This window comes from Triticum dicoccoides, chromosome 3B (genome assembly GCF_002162155.2).
Source record: "Triticum dicoccoides isolate Atlit2015 ecotype Zavitan chromosome 3B, WEW_v2.0, whole genome shotgun sequence".
In the NCBI taxonomy this organism is placed as follows: domain Eukaryota; kingdom Viridiplantae; phylum Streptophyta; class Magnoliopsida; order Poales; family Poaceae; genus Triticum; species Triticum dicoccoides.
This window is the reverse complement of record NC_041385.1, coordinates 837183302-837203750: the sequence shown is the minus strand read 5'-3', so window position 1 is coordinate 837203750 and position 20449 is coordinate 837183302.

Here is a 20449-nt window from a genome sequence, read left to right as displayed (position 1 = left end):
TCAGTCCTCCTCGTCCTCTTCCGTGAGCCAATCAAGTGTGAAGCCTCGCCCGAGCCACTGCATGGGGAACGCCTGCGTTGCGATAACCAGTTAGCTAGGAGTAGATAAAAGTGATGAACAGAAAACACAAAACAATAACACCTGACGAGATTCAGTCATTCAGTTCAGACGACGATCTGACGAGGCTCTCCTCTCGTACGTACCTTGCACAGAAGAGAGCAGAATTGCTCGTTTACGCCGCACCGGTTGCAGTTCCCGGGACCCACGAGCCCTGGCCCGAGCCCCATTTCCTCCCGGGCTGGGATGATCTGGACGAAGGGCCCCTCATGTCCCTCAACCTGGAAAGTCTGCACATTTTTTTTCCAATTGCGAAACATAAGCACAGAAAATCCATCAAATAAGCATCAACACACATAAGTTAGGCAGAGCAGAAAGACGCTCACCTCCATGTGCTCAGTAACCATCTGCGGGAACTCGATTGCGGCCACAAGGACTCGGCCGCCGCTCCTCAGGACCTCTATGAGGCGACCGCGCCCTGGGTGGTGCGCTTGGACATGGTCTGGGCAGAAGAAGGCGCTGTGGAAGCCAAGACACTTGGTACAAAACCGGTCCCGCTCATGCCCTTCCTCGAAATCAGCATTCAGCAGAGACTCAACTCTGTGCCTTCCCAAAGCATTCCCTCCCTCAACCGCGTGGAACTTCATAAGCAGAAACAGACAGCACTAGGATTAGCAACTTCGTAAGCAGAAACAAAAAAAAAACACTTTGATTAGCAATCTTGCGGGAAATTGAATGATCGATTCATCTTGTTTAAAGGGTGTGGGTGTGGGTGCTTACGCGGCAAAACAAAGAGCAGTAATCCCCTGCGCCCTCCGGAAGAGGATCACCACACGGGCAAGTCCCTATGTCTGGCTCGTGGTAATCCTCCTCACGGCCATATAGCGGAACAAAGATCTTGTATGAACCATATCGCACCTTCCGTATCCCGTCCCAACGGTAGCCACACTTCATGTCCACCACCGCGACTGCCGGCCAAACCCATTCTCCAAGGAGCGCACCTGTGTTCTGTTCGTCAAAATACAAGAACCACATTAGAGCCGAGTCGGCAATCAGCAAGAAAGAGATACGCTGGATTGGAATGGGTAAATCCTTATTCAAAGGGGAAAAATAAGAAAGAACACGGATTTGCTTCACAAAGAACCGCTTTCACTCAACGAACCGGGCGCAGAGAGGCAAGAACGAACGGCAGAGAATTCCAACAACAACAAAAAATTGCAAGAACCGCCGTAGAACAAAGCTCGGTTTGGAGAACGAAATCAAACGAGGACGGTTTGCTGGCCAATAACGAAATCAAGGAAGGAATTCCAGCAAGAAAAGGAAATTTCTTTTGCTGCAGAGAACCTTAGCAAATCAAAGCCCGAACCGAGAGAAGAAAATCAAGAACTACTCGATCTTTCTCCTCGGGGATCAAAGAAACAAGAAACCTCGGGGATCAAAGAAACCAATAAACCTCGGGGATTAAAGGGGCTCAAGAACGGGCGGGGGCTTCGATCTGTACCTCGGCGTAGTAGACGTGCTGGTTGGGGTGGTGTGCGCGTACGTGCTGCCTGTCGCAACAGTGCGAGCACGCAGCGGCGCCGCAGCCCGTGCAGAAGGTATCGGCGACGCAGCTAGACTCGAACTTCACGTATCGGCAGAGAAACCGGAGGACCCCTAGGGTGCTCGGATCTGGCTGTGGAGCAGCCATCGACCTAGGCCACGAGCTTTCTCTCCCCGGCCGGAGCTCTGCGCTTGGGTGGGTTTGGGTGTGGGTCTGGGATGAATCGCAAATCGGATGGCTTTGCTTTGTGGGACGGAAGATGCAGGCTCAGGCTCAGCTTTTAAAGGCCGCTGCACGGCTAGCCTCTCTGGTGGCGGGCGTCGGAGGCGGTGGAGGATGGAGAAGGCTTTCGCCCCTGCTCGATTTTTGGTAAGCGGAGCGGGCTGGGTTACCGTGAGATCCAACGGCGCCTGCGGGCACTGACCGTATGATCTGACGGCCACGGATCGAAAGGGCACGTGAAGCACGCGGCGGGGATCCAAACGCTGCTCCTTAACTCGCCTTAAAGTGAGATTGTTCTAACTGTGGTACTATGCAAGTCAATCAAGGGGATAAAATGGCAATTCCAACCAACCAAAAATGGGACTGCCTATATGACTGCCGTCTGGAAATTTCTTTGGGGTCAGCCGATTGTTTCTAGCCATCTGATACGAAATGAAGGGTCAGATCATTTTCTTCAACCTTCAACTGAGCCTCCTGTTCATCTTCTTTCTTCGGACCGCCGAGCCACCGCCTGCTTCCACCACCCACGGCCGGGGCGCTCCCGCGTCGGCTGCTTCCTTCATACGAAAATCAACTGACACAAATTATATTTTCAGACGACTTACATTTAGCTATTGTGACAAAAAAAAAAAGAACAATTGAAGAGGAGATTCCCAAACCACGCAAGAGGAGATGCATATGGCCACTTTTATTGATTATTCTCGAGGACCTTACAAAGTATTACAACAATATGTCTGAATCCACCATCTTGGTAACATATGCCGCTACTCCTATCCATACGATGAAGGGGTGCTAGTTGGGCCACTCAGACCACTCACCTAAGCCTAACATCAAAAGCCGGAAGCCCCAGCCGAGCCACATACCGGGTCTGGGGCACAATCCGGTCAGACGCACTCGTGTGTCGTCGCCGCCATCTTCCACAGGCCCGTCTTTAGATCATATTGAGGCATCTACCTTGTCTGGCCATTCAGCCATCGACATCACCATGACGCCAGACAGCTACCTCCTCCTGCGCGAGTCCATCCCGCGCATCGGACGCCGAGTCTCCACAACGCCATACCGCCGATAACCGCCGCCATCAATGTGTGAGATGAAGCACCGCTCCACCATCCCCCCAGCCATCACTTGCTCCAAAACGATGCCTCCAGGAGGGAAAGCGATAAAACGCCATCATCATCCGATCCGGAAGACCCAGATGTAGGGTGTCCCCCGGAGCATCCCAAGCCTGATGACGCAGACTGCAACGACGATGCCTGACAAGGGAACGACATCTAAGACGCCGCCATCGTCCGCCATGACCGTAGTCGGCGCGATTTTCATCGGCAGTTGCTCCACGAAACGTGCACCGCTAACGTCGCTGGTCCCTTCAACCGGAGTAAACTCCAAAACGATGCCCTAAAGAGGGACTACGACGCAAAAGCGCCGCCATCGCTCGATCCCAAGGAGATCTAGGTTTTCCCCCGGAGTTGCCCGCGCTGTCAAGGACAAGACAAGGGTAGAATCCCGGCGGATCTGCCCAGCTGCCGACGAGTCGCACCCGCCACCGTGCCGACAGCAAACCAGCGATCAAGGCCCACGCTTGGGCAAAGATCCGGCCGCGCCGCCGCGAACCGATCCGGCCACGCCGCCGCCGACCATGGCGACCGCGACGCACAAGATCGCGAGGCCGTTTGCCGCGGGGGAGCGTAGTCGCCGAGGCGCCAACATCGCCCGCCGTGGCGTCCGGCCCGCCGCCACGCTCCGGCTCGGGGGCGCCGGCCCGCGCCAGCCCCACCCAAGCGAGAGGGCCTGAGTCCCCGCCCCCGCCGGTGACGGCAGGCTTCGCCTGGCCGCGCCCTTGGGCGGCGGCGAGGGAGGAGGAGGAGGAGAGGGGGAGGACCGGCCGACGGGATCTGGGGGCCTCCCGGCCGCCCACGCGGGGGGCGACTCGGGAGGGGAGGGCGATCTCTGAACGTCCCATACGTGTATATATACTGAATGCCACCAGTCACTCTACTCCCACACGTTTGAACAGAGCATCATTCCTCTGTTTCTTGCGAACAGGAAGAACCTCTTGTTCCACCTCGCCGCCGACGACCCGAATGCTCCCCTCCTCCTCCTGCTGCTGCTACGCCTGGGCCAGGTGCTCATGCTGCCAGTTTCATATGTGCACAACGCTCGGCCGGCATGTGCCACACCCGGAGGTCGCCTCCTGTCAACTCCTAGCAAGGACTACTGGATGCACATTGGCTATGTATATAATTTTACCAAAAACGTCATCGCCCGTTTTATAAACAAAACACCAACCAGTATAAAGGGATACCAGCTTTACAAAAGAAGCTCACTTAGAGTCTTAGACGAACAACAAACTAAAACATGGACAAAACAAAGTTAAATGAAGTACTAAAACAAAGGAGATTGCTTGATCTTAGCAATGAGACAGGCTTCCCAAAGCGCCACGATGCCACTCAACAATTAGGCCAACACCCCCCCTGCACACTCCAATTGCTGGGCCTGGCAATGTAGGATGATACCAACAGCTTGAAGGAGGAGGTGTCCAAATAATGACACTTCCAAGTAAGAGCACGGCGTCCGCGAACGTCGTCATCGTCCTCCTTTATAAGATTGGAGAAGAGTTGAACCCTTTGGTCTCAGGCCGCAGTATATATTGAGAAGCTGTCGTGGCTTACAAGTTTTGGGAGATCGCTAGGATTCATCGAGAGTTCGTACACGAGAAGGAAAGAAGATTACAACGAGAGGGAGAGCCAAACAGAAGAAGAGATAGATGATTTTGAAACATACACACATAACTATATCAATCTACCTAACATCCTCCCTCAGTCTAAATCTATGGAGCTTCGTTTAGGTTTAGATTGTACTTAAATTCATTCAACCTCCTTGTGGTAAGTGGTTTGGTGAAGCCATCAGGAAGTTGATCTCCTGTTGGAATAAACTTGATATCAAGTAGCTTGCGAGCCACTCTTTCTCTGACAAAATGGAAATTAACTTCTATATATTTTGTTCGTGAATGGAAAACAAGATTTGCTAAAAGATAGGTTGCACCAATGTTGTCACACCGTATCCTTGCAGCTTGTGGAGCTTTTATTCCTAGTTCACAAAGAAGAGTCTGGATCCACATGATTTTAGCAGTTGCATTTGCTAGAGCTTTATATTCTGCTTCAATGCTAGATCTAGAGACAGTAACATGTTTTCTTGCACTCCATGATATAAGATTTGATACCAGAAATACAGGAAATCCACATGTGGACCTTCTTGTTGGGAATCGTTGCATGGAAAACAAAAAAATTTCTACGCACACGCAATGATCTATCCATGGAGATGCATAGCAACGAGGGGGAGAGTGTGTCTACGTACCCTTGTAGACCGTAAGAGGAAGCGTTTCTCAACGTGGTTGATATAGTCGAACTTCTTCGCGCTTCAACCGATCAAGTACCGAACGCACGACACCTCCGCGTTCTGCACACGTTCAGCTCGGTGACATCCCTCGCCTTCTTGATCCAGCAAGACGTCGATGTAGTAGATGAGTTCCGTCAACATGACGGCGTGGTGACGTGATGGTGAAGTGATCCTCGCAGGGCTTCGCCTAAGCACTACGAAAATATGATCGAGGGTGTAAACGGTGGAGGAGGGCGCCGCACACAGCTAGGCAATTGTCTGCTGTGTGCTAGGGGCGCCCCCTCACATATATATAGGTGGGAGGGAGTGGAGGAGCTGCCAAGGGGGACACATCATAAGAAGCCTTGCAAGCAAAGTGACTAATGAGTTAGTTGCAAGATGATGTATTACGGAACGAGTAAAGAGACTTGCCGGTAATGAGATTGAACTAGGTATAGAGATATGGACGACCGGATCTCGGGCAAGTAACATACCGATGGACAAAGGGAACTACATATGTTGTCATAACGGTTTGACCGATAAAGATCTTCATAGAATATATAGGAACCAATATGGGCAACCAGGTTCCGCTATTGGTTATTGACGGGAGAGCTGTCTCGGTCATGTCTACATAGTTTTTGAACCCGTAGGGTCCGCACGCTTAACGTTCGATGACGATATAGTATTATATGAGCTATGTGATTTGGTGACCGAATGTTGTTCGGACTCCGGGATGAGATCACGGACATGACGAGGCGTCTCGAAATGGTCGAGGGGTAAAGATTGATATATAGGACGAGGGTATTTGGACACTGAAAGTGTTTCGGGACGTACCGGGAAGAAATCACGTCACCGGAAGGGGTTCCGGGCACCCCCGACATGTATATGGGCTTAATGGGCTAAGGGAGGGACAGACAAGCCCACAGGGAGCTGGTGCGCCCCTTTTCCTAGCCAAACAGCCCTAGGGAAGGAAAAGGGGGAGGGCTAGCCCCTCCTGCCTTCCCCTCTCATGGGAGAAAGGAAAGGGGGGGGGGGGGCGCCACCCTCCCTTGCCTTTCCCCCGCTCCTATACATGGCAGGGTGGCACCACCTTGGGAGCGCCTTCATGCCAACCGGGCGGCCTTGCTGGCCGACGAGGTCCGGGGGCTTTGCCAGGGCGCCATGACCAAGGTTCTCACCAAGGTGGCATATTGGTACCCCGGCCTCGACTTCGATGCCGCGCTGGAGAGCTTGCTGGAGGATACTGACCTCGCGCCGCTCAGGGAGCGCATCAAGCCCATCATCAGCCGTGTCGGCGGAATTCTGAGGGTGGAGGGCCACCGCCGGGATTAGGCACCCCGTTTCTTACCGCCGCTGCAGGTTCACAACCAAGACAACAGTTTGATGTAATATAACTCTCTAGCACTTTTAATATTATGCATGTTATTTTCCTGTTCGATTTTCCTTTGTATGTCCACCCTACGTGAAGTGGGTAGGTTTGCCGGCGCGTAAACCCATGGCGGCGTCTTGGGGATGGATCCCCATTGTCCTGCTGGGTGTGCTTGCTACCGGGTGAACCACCTTACCGCCCTTAGCGCAGCCGCCCGAACTGTGGAGCTTGACTCGAGTCAGAATCGAGAGCGTTGCCAAGTGCGGAAGGCTACACTGCCACTCTCGACGCGGACGCTTGAGCTGTTGAGCGGACTCGAAACAGAACAAAGGCGTTGCCAATTGCGGAGGGCCCCTTTGCGTGCAGATTTCTCATACATAGGCAAGATCTCCGAGGATGATAACCTTATATATAAAAGGAAATAACTCAAAGCTCTGAATGACTTAGCTTCCCTGTGGTCGCGCTGGCGTCCTTCACATTCGCAGGCGGCGCCCTTTTCTCCTAGCCGTCTCCTTCTTGGGAGCCATGTCGATGAAGAACTGCTAGGCCAACTACTAGACCAGATTCTCACAACTGCGCCCCCTACCTGGCGCGCCAAAGATGTCGGTGTGGAACGACACCAATGGGATCACAAGAATCCCTACTACGGTTGCCGGGGCGCAGGGTTGCGAGAAGAGCATGATTAGTAATCAACACAAGGATCGTTTACCCAGGTTCGGGCCGTGAGTATGCGTAAAACCGTAGTCCTGCTTTGGTGTATGTATTGCAGAGAGTTCTTGAGCTCTCGAACTTGCTATGGTGGGTGCGTGGTTCCAAAGAGCCGAATCCCCCTCTAGTATGCCATGGGCCTCCTTTTATAGTCGAAAGGGGCTGCCACAGTGGCACACAGGAGGTGGAAAGGCATACAGTACTGCGAGCTTATCGCTCGTATTACAGGACAAGACGCATTTAATGTGCTTCTGACGTGTCCCCTAGCTTTATCGGGGACGGGGATGAGCCCCATCTCGTCTGTCACCGCTCCTCCTCGCTTCGACACGCGCCCTGGCCAGCGATGTGTGTGGCGCCATGTAGGCAGGCAGGCAGCTGAGGTGGCGCGGTGGTGGTGTTGGAAATATGCCCTAGAGGCAATAATAAAAGTATTATTATTATATTTCCTTGTTCATGATAATTGTGTTTTATTCATGCTATAACTGTATTATCCGGAAATCGTAATACACGTGTGAATACATAGACCACAATATGTCCCTAGTGAGCCTCTAGTTGACTAGCTCGTTGTGATCAACAGATAGTCATGGTTTCCTGGCTATGGACATTGGATGTCGTTGATAACGGGATCACATCATTAGGAGAATGATGTGATGGACAAGACCCAATCCTAAGCCTAGCACAAAAGGTCGTGTAGTTCGTTTGCTAGAGCTTTGCCAATGTCAAGTATCTCTTCCTTAGACCATGAGATCGTGTAACTCCTGGATACCGTAGGAGTGCTTTGGGTGTATCAAACGTCACAACGTAACTGGGTGGCTATAAAGGTGCACTACAGGTATCTCCGAAAGTATCTATTGTTTTATGCGGATCGAGACTGGGATTTGTCACTCCGTGTAAACGGAGAGGTATCTCTGGGCCCACTCGGTAGGACATCATCATTTGCGCAATGTGACCAAGGAGTTGATCACGGGATGATGTGTTACGGAACGAGTAAAGAGACTTGCCGGTAACGAGATTGAACAAGGTATAAGGATACCGACGATCGAATCTCGGGCAAGTACAATACCGCTAGACAAAGGGAATTGTATACGGGATTGATTAAGTCCTTGACATCGTGGTTCATCCGATGAGATCATCGTGGAACATGTGGGAGCCATCATGGGTATCCAGATCCCGCTGTTGGTTATTGACCGGAGAACGTCTCGGTCATGTCTGCATGTCTCCCGAACCCGTAGGGTCTACACACTTAAAGTTCGATGACGCTAGGGTTATATAGGAAGCTTGTATGTGGTAACCGAATGTTGTTCGGAGTCCTGGATGAGATCCCGGACGTCACGAGGAGTTCCGGAATGGTCCGGAGGTAAAGATTTATATATGGGAAGTCCAGTTTCGGCCATCGGGACAAGTTTCGGGGTCATCGGTATTGTACCGGGACCACCGGAAGGGTCCCGGGGGCCCACCGGGTGGGGCCACCTGCCCCGGGGGGCCACATGGGCTGTAGGGGGTGCGCCTTGGCCTACATGGGCCAAGGGCACCAGCCCCAAGAGGCCCATGCGCCTAGGGAACCCTAGAGGGAAGAGTCCTCAAGGGGGAAGGCACCTCCGAGGTGCCTTGGGGAGGATGGACTCCTCCCCCCCTCCTGGCCGCCACCCCAGATGCCATCTGGAGGCTGGCCGCACCCCTTGGGGTGGGAAACCCTAAAGGGGGCGCAGCCCCCCTCTCCCCCTATAAATAGTGAGGCCTAGGGGCTGCCCAGAGACACACAGAATTCACGTGATTCGATCTCTGCCTTTGGTTGCAGCCCTCTCCTCTCTCCCAAGTACTCCTCCTCTCCCGTGGTGCTTAGCGAAGCCCTGCTGGATTGCCACACTCATCCACCACCACCACGCCGTTGTGCTGCTGCTGGATGGAGTCTTCCTCAACCTCTCCCTCTCTCCTTGCTGGATCAAGGCGTGGGAGACGTCACCGGGCTGTACGTGTGTTGAACGCGGAGGTGCCGTGCGTTCGGCACTTGATCATCGGTGATTTGAATCATGACGAGTACGACTCCATCAACCCCATTCACTTGAACGCTTCCGCTTAGCGATCTACAAGGGTATGTAGATGCACTCTCCCTTCTACTCATTGCTGGTCTCTCCATAGATAGATCTTGGTGACACGTAGGAAAATTTTTGAATTTCTGCTACGTTCCCCAACAGTGGCATCATGAGCTAGGTCTATTGCGTAGATTCTTTGCACGAGTAGAACACAAAGTAGTTGTGGGCGTTGATGTTGCTCAATATGCTTACCGTTACTAGTCCAATCTTGTTTCGACGGTATTGTGGGATGAAGCGGCCCAGACCGACCTTACACGTACTCTTACGTGAGACAGGTTCCACCGATTGACATGCACTTCGTGCATAAGGTGGCTAGCGGGTGCCAGTCTCTCCCACTTTAGTCGGAACGGATTCGATGAAAAGGGTCCTTATGAAGGGTAAATAGCAATTGGCATATCACGTTGTGGTTTTGCGTAGGTAAGAAACGTTCTTGCTAGAAACCCATAGCAGCCACGTAAAACATGCAACAACAATTAGAGGACGTCTAACTTGTTTTTGCAGGGTATGCTATGTGATGTGATATGGCCAACAAGAATGTGATGAATGATATGTGATGTATGAGATTGATCATGTTCTTGTAATAGGATTCACGACTTGCATGTCGATGAGTATGACAACCGGCAGGAGCCATAGGAGTTGTCTTTATTTATTGTATGACCTGCGTGTCATTGAACTACGCCATGTAATTACTTTACTTTATTGCTAACCGGTAGCCATAGTAGTAGAAGTAATAAGTTGGCGAGACGACTTCATGAAGACACGATGATGGAGATCATGATGATGGAGATCATGGTGTCATGCCGGTGACGATGATGATCATGGAGCCCCGAAGATGGAGATCAAAAGGAGCAAAATGATATTGGCCATATCATGTCACTATTTGATTGCATGTGATGTTTATCATGTTTATGCATCTTGTTTACTTAGGACGACGGTAGTAAATAAGATGATCCCTTACACAAATTTCAAGAAGTGTTCTCCCCTAACTGTGCACCGTTGCTACAGTTCGTCGCTTCTAAGCACCACGTGATGATCGGGTGTGATGGATTCTTACGTTCACATACAACGGGTGTAAGACAGATTTACACAGCGAAAACACTTAGGGTTAACTTGACGAGCCTAGCATGTACAGACATGGCCTCGGAACACGGAGACCGAAAGGTCGAGCATGAGTCGTATAGTAGATACGATCAACAGGAAGATGTTCACCGATGATGACTAGTCCGTCTCACGTGATGATCGGACACGGCCTAGTTGACTCGGATCATGTGATCACTTAGATGACCAGAGGGATGTCTATCTGAGTGGGAGTTCATAAGATGAACTTAATTATCTTGAACATAGTCAAAAAGTTTTTGCAAATTATGTCGTAGCTCACGCTTTAGTTCTACTGTTTAGTTATGTTCCTAGAGAAAATATAGTTGAAAGTTGATAGTAGCAATTATGCGGACAGTAGAAAGCTTATGTCCTTAATGCACCGCTCAGTGCGCTGAACCCCAAACGTCGTTTGTGGATGTTACGAACATCAGACATACACGTTTTGATAACTATGTGATAGTTCAGTGAAACGGTTTAGAGTTGAGGCACCAAAGACGTTTTTCGAAATGTCGCGGAACATATGAGATGTTTCGAGGGCTGAAATTGGGATTTCAGGCTCGTGCCCACGTCAAGAGGTATGAGACCTCCGACGATTTTCTTAACCTACAAACTAACGGAGAAAAGCTCAATCATTGAGCTTGTGCTCAGATTGTCTGAGTGCAACAATCACTTGAATCGAGTGGAAGTTTATCTTCCAGGTGAAATAGTGATGGTTCTCCGAAGTCATTACCACCAAGCTGCTAGAGCTTCGTGATGAACTATCAGGGACATATATGATGATCCTTGAGGTATTCGCGTTGTTTGACATCGCGAAAGTAGAAATCAAGAAGGAGCATCAATTGTTGATGGTTGGTGAAACCACTAGTTTCAAGAAGGGCGAGGGCAAGCAGGGATACTTCATGAAACAGCAAATCAGCTGCTGCTCTAATGAAAAAACCCAAGGTTGAACCCAAACCCGAGACTAAGTGCTTCTGTAATAAGGGGAACAGCCACTGGAGCAGAATTACCCTAGATACTTGGTAGATGAGAAGGCTGGCAAGGTCGATAGAAGTATATTGGATATACATTATGTTAATGTGTACTTCACTAGTACTCCTAGTAGCACCAGGGTGTTAGATACCGGTTCGGTTGCTAAGTGTTAGTAACTCGAAATAAAAGCTACGGAATAAACGGAGACTAGCTAAAGGTGAGCTGACGATATGTGTTGGAAGTATTTCCAAGGTTGATGTGATCAAGCATTGCACGCTCCCTCTACCATCGAGATTTGGTGTTTGCGTTGAGCATAGACATGATTGGATTATGTCTATCGCAATACGGTTATTCATTTAAGGAGAATAATGGTTACTCTGTTTATTTGAATAATACCCTCAATGGTCTTGCACCTAAATGAATGGTTTATTGAATCTCGATCGTAGTGATACACATTTTCATGCCAAAAGATATAAGATAGTAATGATAGTACCACTTACTTGTGGCACTGCCATGTAAGTCATATTGGTATAAAACGCATGAAGAAGCTCCATGTTGATGGATCTTTGAACTCACTCATTTTTGAAAAGTTTGAGACGTGCGAACCATGTCATATTGGTGTAAAACGCATGAAGAAGCTCCATGTTGATGGATCTTTGGACTCACTCAGTTTTGAAAAGTTTGAGACGTGCGAACCATGTCTATTGGTGTATATGCATGCAGATGGATCGTTTGGACTCACTTGATTTTGGATCACTTGAGATATGCAAATTATACCACATGGGCAAGATGACTGAAAGCCTTGTTTTTCAGTAAAATGGAACAAGATAGCAACTTGTTGGAAGTAACACATTTTGATGTGTGCAGTCCAATGAGTGCTGAAGCATGCAGTGAATATCGTTATGTTCTTACTTGACAAATGATTCGAGTAGATGTTGAGTATATTTACTTGATGAAACGCAAGTCTGAATTATTGAATGGTTCAAGTAATTTCAGAGTGAAGTAGAAGATCATTGTGACAAGAGGATAAAATGTCTATGATATGATGATAGAGATGAATATCTGAGTTACGAGTTTTGGCACACAATTAAGACATTGTGGAAATTGTTTCGCAATTAATACCGCCTGGAACACCATAATATGATGGTGTGTCCAAACATCATAGTTGCACCCTATTGGATATAGTGCGTACCATGATGTCTCTTATCGAATTACCACTATTGTTCATGGGTTAGGCATTAGAGACAACCACATTCACTTTAAATAGGGTACCACGTAATTCCATTGAGATGACACTGGTTTAGAGAAACCTATGCTGTCATTTCTTAAAGGTTTGGGGCTGCGACGCTTATGTGGAAAAGTTTCAGGTTGATAAGCTCGAACCCAAAGCGGATAAAATGCATCTTCATAGGACACCCAAAAACAGTTGGGTATACCTCCTAATTCAGATCCGAAAGCAATATGGATTGTTTCTTGAATCGGGTCCTTTCTCGAGGAAAGGTTTCTCTCGAAAGAATTGAGTGGGAGGATGGTGGAGACTTGATAAGGTTATTGAACCGTCACTTCAACAAGTGTGTAACAGGGCACAGGAAGTTGTTCCTGTGGCACCTACACCAATTGAAGTGGAAGCTTATGATAGTGATCATGAAGTTTCAGATCAAGTCACTAGCGAACCTCGTAGGACGACAAGGACGCGTACTACTTCGGAGTGGTACGGTGATCCTGTCTTGAAGGTCATGTTGCTAGACAACAATGAACCTACGAGCTATGGAGAAGTGATGGTGGGCCCAAATTCCGACAAATGGTTAGAATCCATGAAATCCGAGATAGGATCCATGTATCAGAACAAAGCATGGACTTTGGTGGACTTGCCCGATGATCGGCAAGCCATTGAGATAAATGGATCTTTAAGAAGAAGACGGACGTGGATGGTAATGTAACCGTCTATGAAGCTCGACTTGTGGCGAAGAGTTTTTCACAAGTTCAAGGAGTTGACTACGATGAGATTTTCTCATCCGCAGCGATGCTTAAGTCCGTCGGATTCATGTTAGCATTAGCTGCATTTATGAAATCTGGCAAATGGATGTCAAAACGAGTTTCCTTACCAGTCTTCGTATGGAAAGGTTGTATGTGATACAAATCAGAAAGTTTTTGTCGATCCTAAGGATGCTAAAAGGTATGCTAGCTCCAGCGATCCTTCTAAGGACTGGAGTAAGCATCTCGGAGTTGGAATGTACACTTTGATGAGATGATCAAAGATTTTGGGTTTGTACAAAGTTTATGAGAAACTTGTATTTCCAAAGAAGTGAGTGGGAGCACTATAGAATTTCTGATGAGTATATGTTCTTGACATATTGTTGATCAGAAATGATGTAGAATTTCTAGAAAGCATATAGGGTTATTTGAAAGGTGTTTTCAATAGAAAACCTGGATTAGGCTACTTGAACAATAAGCATCAAGATCTATAAGATAGATCAAAATGCTTAATAGTACTTTCATATGAGCACGTACCTTGACATGATCTTGAAGGTGTTCAAGATGAGTCAGTCAAAGAAGGAGTTCTTTCCTGAGTTGTAAGGTATGAAGTTAAGACTTAAAGCTCGACCACGGCAGAAGAAAGAGAAAGGACGAATGTCGTCCCCTATGCTTTTATCATAGGCTCTCTACAGTATGCTATGCTGTGTACCGCACCTGTAGTGTGCCTTGCCATGAGTCAGTCAAGGGGTACAAGAGTGATCCAAGAATGGATCACAGGACAGCGGTCAAAGTTATCCTTAGTAACTAGTGTACTAAGGAATTTTCTCGATTATGGAGGTGGTAAAAGAGCTCGTCGTAAAGGGTTACATCGATGCAAGCTTTACACCTATCCGGATAGCTCTGAGTAGAGATACCGGATACGTATAATGGAGCAACAATTTAGAATAGCTCCAAGTAGAACAGTTATTTGGAATAGCTCCAAATAGAGCGTGGTAGCTACATCTAGGAGATGACATAGAGATTTGTAAAGCACACACGGATCTGAAAGGTTCAGACCCGTTGACTAAAACCTCTCTCACAAGCAACATGATCAAACCAAGAACTCATTGAGTCTTAATCACATGATAATGTGAACTAGTTTAATGACACTAGTAAACTCTTTGGATGTTGGTCACATGGTGATGTGACCTGTCAGTGTTAATCACATGGTGATGTGAACTAGATTATTGACTCTAGTGCAAGTGGGAGACTGTTGGAAATATGCCCTAGAGGCAATAATAAAAGTATTATTATTATATTTCCTTGTTCATGATAATTGTGTTTTATTCATGCTATAACTGTATTATCCGGAAATCGTAATACACGTGTGAATACATAGACCACAATATGTCCCTAGTGAGCCTCTAGTTGACTAGCTCGTTGTGATCAACAGATAGTCATGGTTTCCTGGCTATGGACATTGGATGTCGTTGATAACGGGATCACATCATTAGGAGAATGATGTGATGGACAAGACCCAATCCTAAGCCTAGCACAAAAGGTCGTGTAGTTCGTTTGCTAGAGCTTTGCCAATGTCAAGTATCTCTTCCTTAGACCATGAGATCGTGTAACTCCTGGATACCGTAGGAGTGCTTTGGGTGTATCAAACGTCACAACGTAACTGGGTGGCTATAAAGGTGCACTACAGGTATCTCCAAAAGTATCTATTGTTTTATGCGGATCGAGACTGGGATTTGTCACTCCGTGTAAACGGAGAGGTATCTCTGGGCCCACTCGGTAGGACATCATCATTTGCGCAATGTGACCAAGGAGTTGATCACGGGATGATGTGTTACGGAACGAGTAAAGAGACTTGCCGGTAACGAGATTGAACAAGGTATAAGGATACCGACGATCGAATCTCGGGCAAGTACAATACCGCTAGACAAAGGGAATTGTATACGGGATTGATTAAGTCCTTGACATCGTGGTTCATCCGATGAGATCATCGTGGAACATGTGGGAGCCATCATGGGTATCCATATCCCGCTGTTGGTTATTGACCGGAGAACGTCTCGGTCATGTCTGCATGTCTCCCGAACCTGTAGGGTCTACACACTTAAAGTTCGATGACGCTAGGGTTATATAGGAAGCTTGTATGTGGTAACCGAATGTTGTTCGGAGTCCCGGATGAGATCTCGGACGTCACGAGGAGTTCCGGAATGGTCCGGAGGTAAAGATTTATATATGGGAAGTCCAGTTTCGGCCATCGGGACAAGTTTCGGGGTCATCGGTATTGTACCGGGACCACCGGAAGGGTCCCGGGGGCCCACCGGGTGGGGCCACCTGCCCCGGGGGGCCACATGGGCTGTAGGGGGTGCGCCTTGGCCTACATGGGCCAAGGGCACCAGCCCCAAGAGGCCCATGCGCCTAGGAAACCCTAGAGGGAAGAGTCCTCAAGGGGGAAGGCACCTCCGAGGTGCCTTGGGGAGGATGGACTCCTCCCCCCCTCCTGGCCGCCACCCCAGATGCCATCTGGAGGCTGGCCGCACCCCTTGGGGTGGGAAACCCTAAAGGGGGCGCAGCCCCCCTCTCCCCCTATAAATAGTGAGGCCTAGGGGCTGCCCAGAGACACACAGAATTCACGTGATTCGATCTCTGCCTTTGGTTGCAGCCCTCTCCTCTCTCCCAAGTACTCCTCCTCTCCCGTGGTGCTTAGCGAAGCCCTGCTGGATTGCCACACTCATCCACCACCACTACGCCGTTGTGCTGCTGCTGGATGGAGTCTTCCTCAACCTCTCCCTCTCTCCTTGCTGGATCAAGGCGTGGGAGACGTCACCGGGCTGTACGTGTGTTGAACGCGGAGGTGCCGTGCGTTCGGCACTTGATCATCGGTGATTTGAATCACGACGAGTACGACTCCATCAACCCCGTCACTTGAACGCTTCCGCTTAGCGATCTACAAGGGTATGTAGATGCACTCTCCTTTCTACTCGTTGCTGGTCTCGCCATAGATAGATCTTGGTGATACGTAGGAATATTTTTGAATTTCTGCTACGTTCCCCAACAGGTGGAGCCTTCACGAAGATCTGCATGCCGCCACGCAGGCGCTTGATGAGTTGGCCTGGGAGCTGCATGTTGCCACGCAGGTGCCTGCTCAGCTGGTTTAGCTGGCAGCTGCATGCAAACGGCGGCGGAGACTTGGTTGGTGCGGGTCTTACAGTGGCCCTGCTGGCGTCCTTGGTGAGGGCCTTGCCAGGTGGCCGGTAAGGGTCTTGTGGCTTTCCTCGGCAAGGATCTTGTTGAGGGCCGTTGTCCTTTAATCCTCATCTGATCTTGAATATTCCTTGTCTTCACAAAGATCTGCATGCCACCATGGAGGTGCCTCCCGAGCCCTAGTTCCAACGTGGTTGGTTGAGTTGGAGCCAGTGGGCTCGAGGGCGGCTCACTCCGCTGGTGTGGGCGAGCCGCCTCGGCAAGGGTCTTGTCGGGGCCGCTGAGGCTGCCCCCGGTAAGGATCTTGCCGGGGGAACCCGCTTCACGTCTCTGTTTCTTTGTGTTTTCGGTCTTGGCGTTGCTCTGGCTGTCTTGGGCTTCGGTTTTACCTTGGTTCACCTCCCCTGTTTTGCTTGGCATGGCCGCGGGCGCGGCTCTGACTGTCCGTGCACAGGTAAAGGGGTACAAAGATGCGCCCCTTCCTTTGTACACCGACAAACTATGATCTTGGTCATTGAGGCAATTGCAATTTATCATAACATAGGAAAGAGTCAATATAAGAGCTTTTCAGCAAATCCACATACTCAACTATCATTTAGTCTTTCACAATTGCTAACACTCACGCAATACTTATGGGTATGGAGTTTTAATCGACATAGAGAAAGATAGGGGCTTATAGTGTTGCCTCCCAACCTTTTACCTCAAGGGTAATGTAAACAATAATAGTTCATGCTAACTTACATCCAATTGGATATATCATGATCTTACCAACATAATGTGCTTGCCAAATGATAAAATGTAAAAAGGAAAGGTGAAGATCACCATGACTCTTGTATAAGGTATAAGACAAAAGTAAAAGATAGGCCCTTCGCAGAGGGAAGCAGAGTTTGTCATGTGTTTTTATGGTTGGATGCACAAAATCTTAATGCGAAAGAACGTCACTTTATATTGCCACTTGTGATATGGACGTTTATTATGTAGTCCGTCGCTTTTATTTCTTCCATATCACAAGATCGTATAAAGCTTATTTTCTCCACACTAATAAATCATACATATTTAGAGAGCAATTTTTATTGCATACAACAATGACAACTTACTTGAAGGATCTTACTCAATCCATAGGTAGGTATGGTGGACTCTCATGGCAAAACCGGGTTTAAGGATATTTGGAAGCTCAAGTAGTATCTCTACTTGGTGCAAAGAATTTGGCTAGCACGAGGGGTTACGACAAGCTCAACATGTTGGATGATCCATGGCAATATACTTTATTTCGGATATAAGAAAACATAACCCATTACATTGTCTTCCTTGTCCAACATCAACTTTTTAGCATGTCATATTTTAATGAGTGCTCACAATCATAAAAGATGTCCAAGATAGTATATTTATATGTGAAAACCTCTCTTTCTTTATTACTTCCTATTAATTGCAACGATGACCAAAACTATGTTTGTCAACTCTCAACAACTTTTATTCATCATACTCTTTATATGTGAGGTCATTACTCTCCATAAGATCAATATGATCTCTTTACTTCTTTTTATTCTTTCTTTTATTCCCTCAAGATCATAGTAAGATAATCAAGCCCTTGACTCAAAACTAATCTTTATTATATATAGCTCACGGACTCGATTACATAGAAGAATCATAAAGGAAAACTCAACTAGATCATACTAAAACTTTATTCTACTAAATCAAGATATTACCAAAAGGATCGAACTAAGAAAAGCGGTAAAGATAGGAGTGTGATGGTGATACGATACCGGGGCACCTCTCCCAAGCTTGGCAGTTGCCGAGGGGAGTGCCCATACCCATGTGATTATATATATATCTCTTTCCTCGAGGGTGGTGATGATGGAGTTATTGATGATGTAGGCTTGTCGTCCATCTTCCAGGGCATAGGCTCACCATCGTAAAAGGATGATCGAGTCTCCGGGATCCTCAAATCTGCAGCCAAACTCATCCTCTTGAATCTATATTCATACTCACAGTTTTGGTTTTGTAGGTCATAGATCTGGGCTTGGAGGCCCTTAATTTTCTCGTGGAGCTTGAAGATGGCCTTCCCAATGTTCTTGGCATCCAGCTTGTGGTTGTTGGTGAACTCCATGATCATTATGTGATTGGCGCCGAGTCCACGTTCCACCATCTCCTCGCACTTGAAAACTTGTTGCTCCATTGCTTCGAGCCCTGTCTCCGTGCTTCAGGTCCTCCTTGGTCCCTCAACATAGCGGATGTGCAACAACCCCTCCCGCATCTCAACGGTTTGAGGATGTTGCAGCACTTTCGCGAGGTAGGGGTTGATGACATTCTTGAAGAACTTGTCCTTGGGGGCACTTGGAGACGTCATGGTGATCTAGATCTGTCAGAAAATAGCTCGAAACAAAAATAGAGGATATTTGCGTGATACGGTGGTCAAAACCTTCGGGGGATTATATAATGATTTTTTACCGACCAAAAGAAGTATCCTGCAAGAAAACGGAGTCCGGACGGCACACGAGGTTCCCACGAGGTAGGGGGGTGCGCCCTCCACCCTCGTGGATGCCTCGTGTCCTCTTCGGACTACTTCTTATTTTCCTATTTTCTTAAATATTCCAAAACAGAGAAGAATTGCCATTAGAACTGTTTTGGAGTCGGTTTATTTACCGTACCACATACCTATTCCTTTTCGGAGTTTGAATCGTTCTGGAAAGTGTCCCTTATGTATTCCTCCGGGGTTACGGTTTCAATAACATTGGTTTCAACATTTATTGGATTACCTGAGATATAATGTTTGATTCTTTGACCGTTCACCACCTTCGGATTTGTGCCTTTGAAGTTGTTCATTTTTATGGCACCGGAGCGATAGACCTCCTCGATAACGTAAGGACCTTCCCATTTAGAGAGGAGCTTTCCTGCAAAAAATCTTAAACGAGAGTTGTATAGCAAAACATAATCACCTACATTAAACTCATGCTTTTGTATCCTTTTGTCATTCCATCTTTTATATGGAGACATACCCATAGGATTTTTATATGCAGTTCTATAGGCCCACAATGCATCATCAAGTTTCTTAGACCAATTCTTTCTAGATCTATTAACAGTCTTTTGCAAAATTAATTTGATCTCTCTATTACTCATTTCTACTTGACCACTAGACTGTGGGTGGTACAGAGATGCAATTATATGATTAACATCATACTTAGCAAGCATTTTATGAAAGACACCATGAATAAAGTGTGAACCACCATAAGTCATTAAATATCTAGGGACTCCAAACCTCGAAAAAATAACTTCCTTAAGCATCTTAATAGAGGTGTTATGGTCAGCACTACTAGTTGGAATAGCTTCTACCCACTTAGTAACGTAATCAACAACAACTAAAGTATGTGTATACCCATTAGAGGAAGGAAACGGTCCCATATAATCAAAGCCCCAAACATCAAATGGTTCAATAACAAGTGAATAATTCATAGGCATTTCTTGACGTTTACTAATATTACCAAGTCTTTGACATTCATCACAAGACAAGACAAACTTATGTGCATCTTTGAAAAGAGTAGGCCATTAAAAACCGGATTGCAATACCTTGTGTTTAGCTCTATCTCCAGCATGGTGTCCTCCATAAGCTTCGGAGTGACACTTGCGTAGGATCTGTTCCTATCCATGCTCAGGTACACAACGTCTAATAACACCATCCACTCCTTCTTTATAAAGGTGTGGGCCATCCCAGAAGTAATGTGTTAAATCATAGAAAAACTTTTTCTTTTGCTGGTATGTGAAACTAGGTGGTATAACTTTAGCGACAATGTAATTAGCATAATCAGCATACCATGGAGCAGTACGAGAAGCATTTATGACAGCTAA